This window comes from Cryptomeria japonica, chromosome 3 (assembly GCF_030272615.1).
Source record: "Cryptomeria japonica chromosome 3, Sugi_1.0, whole genome shotgun sequence".
Classification (NCBI taxonomy): Eukaryota; Viridiplantae; Streptophyta; class Pinopsida; order Cupressales; family Cupressaceae; genus Cryptomeria; species Cryptomeria japonica.
This window is the reverse complement of record NC_081407.1, coordinates 87,718,818-87,729,280: the sequence shown is the minus strand read 5'-3', so window position 1 is coordinate 87,729,280 and position 10,463 is coordinate 87,718,818.

Genomic DNA, 10,463 nt, shown 5'->3' with positions numbered 1-10,463 from the left:
TATTGTCAGAATTCAATTAGAAAATAAATAATAATTATTTGTTAAAGTCAAAATAAGACAAGCCTTATATTGTTGGAAAGCTGGGAATGTCCTTAAAAAACCATTTTCGTTTTATCAATTTTGGTTACAAAAAAAAGTCGTCAGCCACCAATGTAAAGTTTGGAAAATCAAGGAATACTGAAAAACACGTTTTTTCAGTTGACATTCCAGGCTTGTCACTTCCAAGCCAAATACCAAAGCAATCTCGAGTTGAAATTTGAAATTTGAAAATTTGACTACAAAAATCGAATATCGAATAAAATCGGATATTAGATTTTATCCGATATCCGATTTTAGTACAAAAATTTGTGGTCCCCAAACAATTTCCCGTTGCCGCCATTTATTTGGTAAACTGCCACATGGCAGAAATCCGATATCCGATTAAATCGGATATTGGATTTTATTAGTCATATTTTAGAGTGAGGGAGAGAGAGAGAGAGAGAGAGAGAGAGAGAGAGAGAGAGAGAGAGAGAGAGAGAGAGAAGGAGAGGAAGAGAGAGAGAGAGAGAGAGAGAGAGAGAGAGAAGGAGAGGAAGAGAGAGAGAGAGAGAGAGAGAGAGAGAGAGGAGGAGAGGGAGAGAGAGAGAGAGAGAGAGAGAATATAACCCCTAACGACACAATTTGGTGTCTTAAGGGGTCCTATGGTGTCGTTAAGGGTCATATGGTGTCTTAAAGGGTCATATGGTGTCCCATGAACCCTTATGACCTCTTAGGACACCATATGACCCCTAATGACACCATATTGGGTCTCTTTGGGTTATATTGTGTCCTAAGGGGTCATATTGTGTCCTAAGGGGTCCTATGGTGTCCCAAGACACCATACGACCCCTATGGACACCATAGGACCCCTTAAGACACCAAATCATGTTGTTAGGGGTCATATTGTGTCCTATGACCCCATAAGACACAATATGACCCCTAACGACATGATTTGGTGTCTTAAGGGCCCTATGGTGTCATTAGGGGTCATGCGGTGTCCATAGGGGTCATATGGTGTCTTGGGAGACCATAGGACCCCTTATGACACAATATGACCCCTTTTCCCTACAATATGACCCAAAGCAACCCAATATGGTGTCATTAGGGGTCATATGGTGTCCTAAGAGGTCATAAGGGTTCATGGGACACCATATGATCCCTATGGACACCATAGGACCCCTAACGACACCATAGGACCCCTTAAGACACCAAATCATGTCGTTAGGGGTCCTATGGTGTCCATAGGGGTCATATGGTGTCCCATGAACCCTTATGACCTCTTAGGACACCATATGACCCCTAATGACACCATATTGGGTCGCTTTGGGTCATATTTTAGGGAAAAGGGGTCATATTGTGTCATAAGGGGTCCTATGGTCTCCCAAGACACCATATGACCCCTATGGACACCGTATGACCCCTAACAACACCATAGGACCCCTGACCCCTAACGACACCATAAGACCCCTTAAGACACCAAATCATGTCGTTAAGGGTCATATTATGTCTTACGGGGTCGTAGGACACAATATGACCCCTAACGACATGATCTAGTGTCTTAAGGGGTCCTATGGTTTTGTTAGGGGTCGTATGGTGTCCATAGGGGCCATATGGTGTCCCATGAATCCTTATGACCTCTTAAGACACCATATGACCCCTAGTGACACCATATTTGGTTGCTTTGGGTCATATTGAAAAGGGGTCATATTGTGTCCTAAGGGGTCCTATGGTGTCCCAAGACACCATATGACCCCTATAGACACCGTATGACCCCTAACAACACCATAGGACACCTTAAGACACCAAATCATGTTGTTAGGGGTCATATTTTGTCTTACAGGGTTTTAGGACACAATATGACCCCCAACGACATGATTTGGTGTCTTAAGGGGTCCTATGGTGTCGTTAGGGGTTGTATGGTGTCCATAAGGGTCATATGGTGTCCCATGAACCCTTATGACCTCTTAGGACACCATAAGACCCCTAATGACACCATATTGGGTCGCTTTGGGTCATATTGTGTCCTAAGGGGTCCTATGATGTCCCAAGACACCATATGACCCCTATGGACATCGTATGACCCCTAACGACACCATAGGACCCCTTAAGACACCAAATCATGTCATTAGGGGTCATATTGTGTCTTATGGGGTCGTAGGACACAATATGACCCCTAACGACATGATTTGGTGTCTTAAGGGGTCCAATGGTGTCGTTAGGGGTCGTATGGTGTCCATAGGGGTCATATGGTCTCCCATGAACCCTTATGAGCTCTTAGGACACCATATGACCCCTAATGACACCATATTGTAGGGAAAAGGGGTCATATTGTGTCCTAAGGGGTCCTATGGTATCCCAAGACACCATATGACCCCTATGGACACCGTATGACCTCTAACAACACCATAGGACCTTGTAGGACACAATATGACCCCTAACGACATGATTTGGTGTCTTAAGGGGTCCTATGGTGTTGTTAGGGGTTGTATGGTGTCCATAGGGGTCATATGGTGTCCCATGAACCCTTATGACCTCTTAGGACACCATATGACCCCTAATGACACCATATTGGGTTGCTTTGGGTCATATTGTAGGGAAAAGGGGTCATATTGTGTCCTAAGGGGTCCTATGGTTTCCCAAGACACCATATGACCCCTACGGACACCGTATGACCCCTAATGACACCATAGGACCCCTTAAGACACCAAATCAAGTCGTTAGGGGTCATATTGTGTCTTATGGGGTCGTAGGACACAATATGACCCCTAATGACATGATTTAGTGTCTTAAGGGGTCCTATGGAGTCATTAGGGGTCGTATGGTGTCCATAGGAGTCATATGGTGTCCCATGAACCCTTATGACTTCTTAGGACACCATATGACCCCTAATGACACCATATTGGGTCGATTTGGGTCATATTGTAGGGAAAAGGGGTCATATTGTGTCCTAAGAGGTCCTATGGTGTCCCAAGACACCATATGACCCCTATGGACACCATACAACCCCTAACAACACCATAGGACCCCTTAAGACACCAAATCAAGTCGTTAGGGGTCATATTGTGTCTTACGGGGTCGTAGGACACAATATGACCCCTAATGACATGATTTAGTGTCTTAAGGGGTCCTCTGGAGTCGTTAGGGGTCGTATGGTATCCATAGGAGTCATATGGTGTCCCATAAACCCTTATGACCTCTTAGGACACCATATGACCCCTAATGACACCATATTGGGTCGATTTGGGTCATATTGTAGGGAAAATGGGTCATATTGTGTCCTAAGGGGTCCTATGGTGTCCCAAGACACCATATGACCCCTATGGACACCATACAACCCCTAACAACACTATAGGACCCCTTAAGACACCAAATCATGTCGTTAGGGGTCATATTGTGTTTTACGGGGTGACCCCTAACGACATGATTTGGTGTCTTAAGGGGTCCTATGGTGTCGTTAGGGGTCGTATGGTGTCATGGCAGCTGATAACCCATCATGCGTTATCACTGTTTGATAGACTTTGCACATTCCCGAGGTAGATAGGAATAGTCTTCTTCATGCAAGATCCTTCACCCACACAGAGCTTACGTGGCAACACGATCTGTCCTCCATTATACTGCTAACTTATCACACGAAGATCACCGATTGAGTCACACAGACTTGAGGTACTCCAACTGGAAATCCTGAAGTGGAAGCTACCTACCAATCGGTAGTCATAAAATGCTTCCATGTGTTGGTTCCCATAACTACATTCCAGTTTACCTTGACATGCAGTTCACCTTGAACAAATATACCGCTTCACTTTGGCATATAAACCGGTTCATACATATGCCGGTTCCTCTCTCTTTTTGCCTATCACATGTGCTAGTTCACACCATGTCACATATTGACATCAATGACAACATACAATATCATTATGTCTTCATGTCGATTCACATAATGCCAACAATCTCCCCCTTTGGCATTGATGGCAATATATGAAGATATCTCTCTGCTTCACATCTTCTCCCCCATTCGCTGCAGATATCTTTTCCGCTTCACTCCTTTTCCCCCTTCGACAACAATGCCAAAGTGGAGGCACAAGCATCTCTAGTCCATTATGCTACTCCCCCTTGAGGAGTAGCATCTTTCAACATATCAATCAACAAAAATTTGACTTCGCAATTCCTGACTGATGTGGAACAATTACTTTTAGTTCACCTCTTGAAGGGGCAATACCCCTAATTCACCTCTTAAGTGCACAAATGTAGTCTTTGGGAGAGGCTTGGTGAATATGTCTACTAACTGCTCCTTACTAGACACATGCTCCAGTGCAATCTTTTTATTCTGAACCTTTTCCCTCAAGAAATGATACTTAAGCTCAAAATGCTTGGTTCTAGAATGTAAAACCAGATTCTTTGATATATTGATAGCACTTGTGTTATCAAAAAATATACTTACCAGTTCAAATATACGGATCTTGAAGCCTTCCAGTACATGCTTCATCCAAATTGTCTGAGTGTAGTTCATGAAAGCTGCAACATACTCCGCTTCCGCTATAGACTGAGAGATACAACTCTACTTTTTACTCATCCATGAGACTAGTCTGCCACCAAGAAAGAATGCACCACCGGTTGTGCTTTTCCGGTCATCCACATTACCTGCCCAATCAGCATCTGTGAACACTTTCAGATTGAAATCATTGTTGTATGGGTACCACAATCCATAGTCAACTGTTCCCTTCAAATACCTAAGAATTCGCTTGACTGCAATCAAGTGGGATTCTCTTGGACTCTTCTGGAACCTTGTAGTAATGCCAACTACATGTGCAATATCTGGTCTGCTGTGCATTATATAATGTAACTTACCAATCATTGATCAGTATTCCTTCTCATCAACCAGTGCAGAATCATCCTCTTTTATCAATTTGCAACCAGTCACCATCGATGTACCAACTGGTTTGCTATCTTCCATGTGAAAATTCTTCAACACCTCTTTGACATATTTGGACTAAGTGATAAAGATTTCATCTTCCATCTATTGGATCTGCAGTCCAATGAAGAACTCAATCTCCCCTATGAGTGACATCTCAAACTCTTTCTTCATCACATCAGCAAACTCATGACTCATCTTGTCATCTCCTCCAAAGATAATGTCATCAACAAAAATCTCACAGATCAAGATCTAATCTCCTTCAACCTTCAGGTAGATATTGCTACCTTCACTTGTTCTCTCAAATCCAATCTTCACAAGATGGGAATGTAGGCGCTCATACCATGCCCTAGGTGCTTGCTTTAGACCATATAAAGCTTTATGTAGCCTGCATACCATATCACTATCTTCAGATAGGGAAAACCCATCTAGTTGCTCTATATATACCTCCTCTTCAAGTACACCATTTAGGAATGCAGATTTTACGTCCATCTGATATACTTTGAACCTTTTAAAAGATGCATATGCAAGAAGCATATGAACTCCTTCCAATCTGGCTATAGGAGCAAAGGCTTCTCCATAATCTTCTCCTTCTTCTTGACCATATCCTTTGCACACCAATCTGGCTTTATTCCTAATCACTATGCCATCCTCATTCAACTTGTTTCTAAACACCCATTTGGTGCCAATGACATTTTTATGCTCTGGTCTGGGTACCAAGGACCATGTACCATTTTTCTCTATCTGGTCAAGTTCCTCTTCCATTGCCTTGATCCAGTCTTCATCTTTATGAGCCTCTTTGAATGATTTAGGCTCAAATTCAGAGATCATACATGAGTTTTCTCTGATCTTTCTTCTTGTAAGGATTCCTGCATCCTTATCTCCTATGATCTGCTTAGGATCATGATTCAGCTTGACATACCAAGGAATGGTCTTAACTGGTTCTTCTTGCTTTTCTTCTTCATCCTTGTCTTCATTAGTATCAGCATTCACTGGTTTAGGAACACTATTATTGGTACTTGGTTGACTAACAACCAGTTCCCAAAAGGTTGCAACTGGTTCATTTACTGCTTGCTCACTGCCGGTTTCCTCGGCTTTCTCAGAGGATTCATCAACTCTTGCATTCATACTTTCCATAATTCTCTGAGTTCTATTGTTATAGCACTTGAAGGCTTTACTCTTGGTGGAATATCTTAGAAATATTCCCTCATCACATTTAGCTTCAAATTTGCCCTGATGTTCACTCCTCTTGATGTAACATTTGCTACCAAATACCTTAAAGTAGCTAACCACAGGTGTCTTACCAGTCCAATACTCATAAGGAGTTTTGTCCTTACCTTTTTTGATGAGTACCCGATTCATAGTGTATACTACAGTGCTCACCGCTTCTCTCCAAAAGGTGTGAGCTACATTTCCTTGAATCAACATGGTTCTAGTTGCTTCAACCATAGTCTGGTTATTCCTCTCTGCTAGGCCATTCTGCTATGGAGTCTGGGGGGCAGAGAGTTGTCTCTTGATGCCAAATTCTTCACAATACTTGTTGAATTCACTGGAAGTGAATTCCCTTCCTTGATCAGTTCTGAGACACTTGATCCTTTTACCGCTTTCCTTCTCCACTAATTCTCTGAAAGCTTTGAATTTCCCAAAAGCTTCAGACTTGTCTTTCAAGAAAGTGACCCACATCATTCTTGAGCAGTCATCAGTGAGGATCATGAAGTACCTATCACCCTGCACACTTCTAGTTTTCATAGGACCACACAAATCAATATCTACATGATCAAGCAAGTTGTCAGCGGTGAAAGATTTACCTTTAAAAGTTGAGGAAGACATTTTCCCCAATTGACACTCTCTACACAAGGTATTATCCGGTTTGTTTAGCACCAACAACCCTCTAACTGCCTTGATCTTACTAGCCTTTACAATGTTATCAAAGTTTATATGATAGAGTCTCCTATGCCATATCCAACTATCATCAAGCTTAGCCATAAGATAGGTACTTACATTTGCATTCAACTGAAATAAATTACCTTTGGTCTGCATGCCAGTGGCCACCAATTTACCATCTTTTCCTTTGATTCTGCAAACTCCATTCTTGAATTGCAGAGTGAGGCCACTGTCATTTAGCTGGGCAACACTTAGAAGGTTGTGTCTGAGACCATCAACCCAGTACACATTGTCAGCACTACTCTTTCCATTCAAAGAGATGGACCCTCTACCTTTGACCATGCATGGTGCATCATTGCCAAAGTGAACCACAACATCATCATACTCCTCTAAGGATAGAAACTTGCTCCAGTCACCAGTCATATGGTGAGAACAACCACTGTCAATGATCCACTCATTTGAATTATCAAACCGGGAGACAAGAGCCTTCTTGTCTGCCACATCTTCCTTTACAGCAACAAACATAATGTCTTCATTCTCTTCATCTTCTGATTCCTCATCTGTGACACCTTCATCAACTGCCACAAAACAGTTTCTCCAGTTTCCTCCTTTGAATTTCTTGAACCTCTCCGATTTATCCTTATTGTCGCTATTAGGACAGTTCAAAGCAATATGTCCTATCCGGTTACAGGAAAAACATTTCAAAGGGAGCTTACCTTTGTATTTACCAGTTCCTTTTGGAAATTTCCTATCAAGAAGAGCTTCAAATTCCATCAGAAACTCCTCATCATTCATTTCTCTGCTCTGACTAGGTCTCCCACTAGTGCTAGCCTCTCTTCCTTTTCTGGATGGTATAGCAGAGGCTTTAAAAGTCGATTCTATCTTTTGAACACTACCATCCAAACTATTCAGCTCATAGGTTGTTAACTTGGCTATAATGGAGTCCAAGGACACCTTAGACTTGTCTATTGATCTTAGCTCCTGAATAGCAGCAACCCTTATTGCATAGACCTGCAGCAGGGATCTCAGGATTTTGCTTACCACAGTGGAATCTTCTATTTTACCACCTGCACTCTTGATTTCTCCAACAACCATTTTGATTCTTATTTCATAATGCTGAATGGTCTCTCCTTCATCCATCTGCATGTCTTCAAACTTCCCTCTCAGGCTTTCTTCCTTAGCCTATTTTACATGCTCATCACCACCATAGATATTTTCAAGAGCATCCCATACCTCTTTGGGATTTGCCTTGTCCTGAACATCAATAAACTCAATGTCAGATAGACTACTGATGAGGGCTTCCATGACTTGCCCATTTTCTTGTATCTCTCTCTTTTGGTCATCGGTGAGAGTACCAGTAGGAACAACGTATACATTTTCAACATAACTCTAGTGTTGAACACCCATGCTTCTGATGAATATCTTCATCCTGTCTTTCCATATACCAAAATTTTCCTTATTAAACTTTTGACCTTCCCTCTTCATCATTTGACTAGGATCTTTTCCTCAAACGGTTAAGCTTACAACACAGAGGACCTAGAGGCGCTCTAATACCAATTGATAACTTAATGATGAACCAATAGTACCAAACTGGTACTGAGAGGGGGGGTGAGTCAGTACAAACACAAATGTGTAGGGGAAAAAGCGAGACTAAGTTTACATGCCCTAATCCTACCTTTTGACACACATTACGGAATACGAAAGAGCCTAGAGGTATCACACAATTGGCTACTTCTTTTTGTGAAAGAGAGAGCCACAGGCTACCTATTAGGATTTCTATTCCTTTGTTGTAATTGAAAGATAAAATGATACAAGTTCAAGTCCTAATTCCAAAATGCATGTATGAACTAATAACAAGATTGCAGAATTGAGATTAAACAATGAACAGCTATAAACACAAGGACAAAACAAGAATGCAGATGCGTACCCAGAGTCAAAATCTGAGTGAAAATGTTTGGGATGGGGGTGCGGGCACCACTATCCTAATATTGTGCCGGAAACTGCTCCTGAAACTACTATCTTGCACTCTAGAAAACTGTCGAAAATGCTGTCTATCAGGAGGACCAGGGCGCCCAGCGCCTCTGTCCCAGGGACCAGGGCGCTTAGCACCCCTGTCCTGGCAGGACCAGGGCGCCCCACGCCCCTGTCCAGGTCTTTTGCTCTGCAATTTGGTGTGGAGTGTTGTCTCGACCTGCTTTTCTCGGATCTGTAATCTGTGGCGTCGTCCAAGTCCCGAAACCTACACTTATATCTGAAAAGGGTGTGAGCGGCTATATAGGGTTTTGCCTTAGTCAAACCCCCACTTCGGTGATTTCCACCTCCATGAATAGCCAAGTTGTATTGTAAAATGTATTGTGTGTGCAGACCTTGTGTGTGTGCAAGATCCTAAAATGCAAGTAAGCAAACTATAGCAACCTAGAAAGTAAACCCTAATTGCTTGTAAATGATAATGTAAATGCTCTAAATCAAGATGCAAAGTGATCTAAAGCATGAATAAGTGATGTATTGAAGCTTATGCAAAGACATGAAAACAACATGAAATCATACCCAACCCCAAGGGAGAGGTACAAGCCAATCTTCAGTCGGTAATCTCCTATTGTTCTTCAATGCCTTCCAAGCCCTAAATGGATGAATGAAATTGATAAATTTTTGATAGAGGGATGTTAAATGCTGTTGAAGTCTTCAAAGATCTGCTCTTTCGCTGCATATGAGGTTCCTGAAAACAAAAATCCGGATCCTTTCAAACGAAGAAAGAGAGCTCTTATGTATGAAACCCTAGATCCTAATTTCGTCTTTTGGCTGACCTAGAGATTGAATCTCCTGCCAATTTCTTGGGGTTAAGCTTTATTTTATGATTGGATTGTGCTCCTAAAATTTTGAGAAAAATGTCCGGGACCATGTGCACTCCAGGCGCCACGGTCCTGACAACTTTTCACCAAATTTTCAAGGCCGTCGGATATGATGATTTTAGAGAGAATCCTGAAGTTACAGGTGATTTCGAGATGTTTTGACCCCCGAAACGAAGCCCCCAAGTTCAAAATAGGAGTTAATTAGGGTTTTTGATTGAATGATGTATTGGAGGAATAAAATGAAAAGGGCACATTTTAATGAAAGGGCCCAACTTTATGATGCGGAGGACGATGAAATAGGACCTTAGACGTAATTAATTTGATTAATTAAGTGCTAAAGGAAAAATGCCATGCAAAATGTAAAATGCACCAAGGCGGGTGCTAAACTAGGTGTGAAATTGTACCACCCTAGCAAGTGCGTACAATTTACGACGCTACATTTAGCCCCCACTTTAGTAGTCATATGAGTACTACGTGCATATGCAAGCTAAAGTACAGAAAAGTAAACATCATTTGAAAAAGGACATATCCATAAGTTGTCGGATGAAGCCCCCAGCGGTATCTGCAGTACACAGTTAGGAACCGCACCCTACAAAACACATGTTAGATCACAAAATCACCTAATGCTTACTAAGGAAAGTGATGAAATTTGTGTGACTATATGTCCCCCCCTGTTTCGACTTGCTTATTAGGGAGGTGAAACAGGGTAACATGTTTACTTACGACAAATTGTGTAAGAGAGTATTGATGAGGGATGTTCACTTAATAGGCTTCATCAGAGCACTTTTTGGAACATCCTGGGA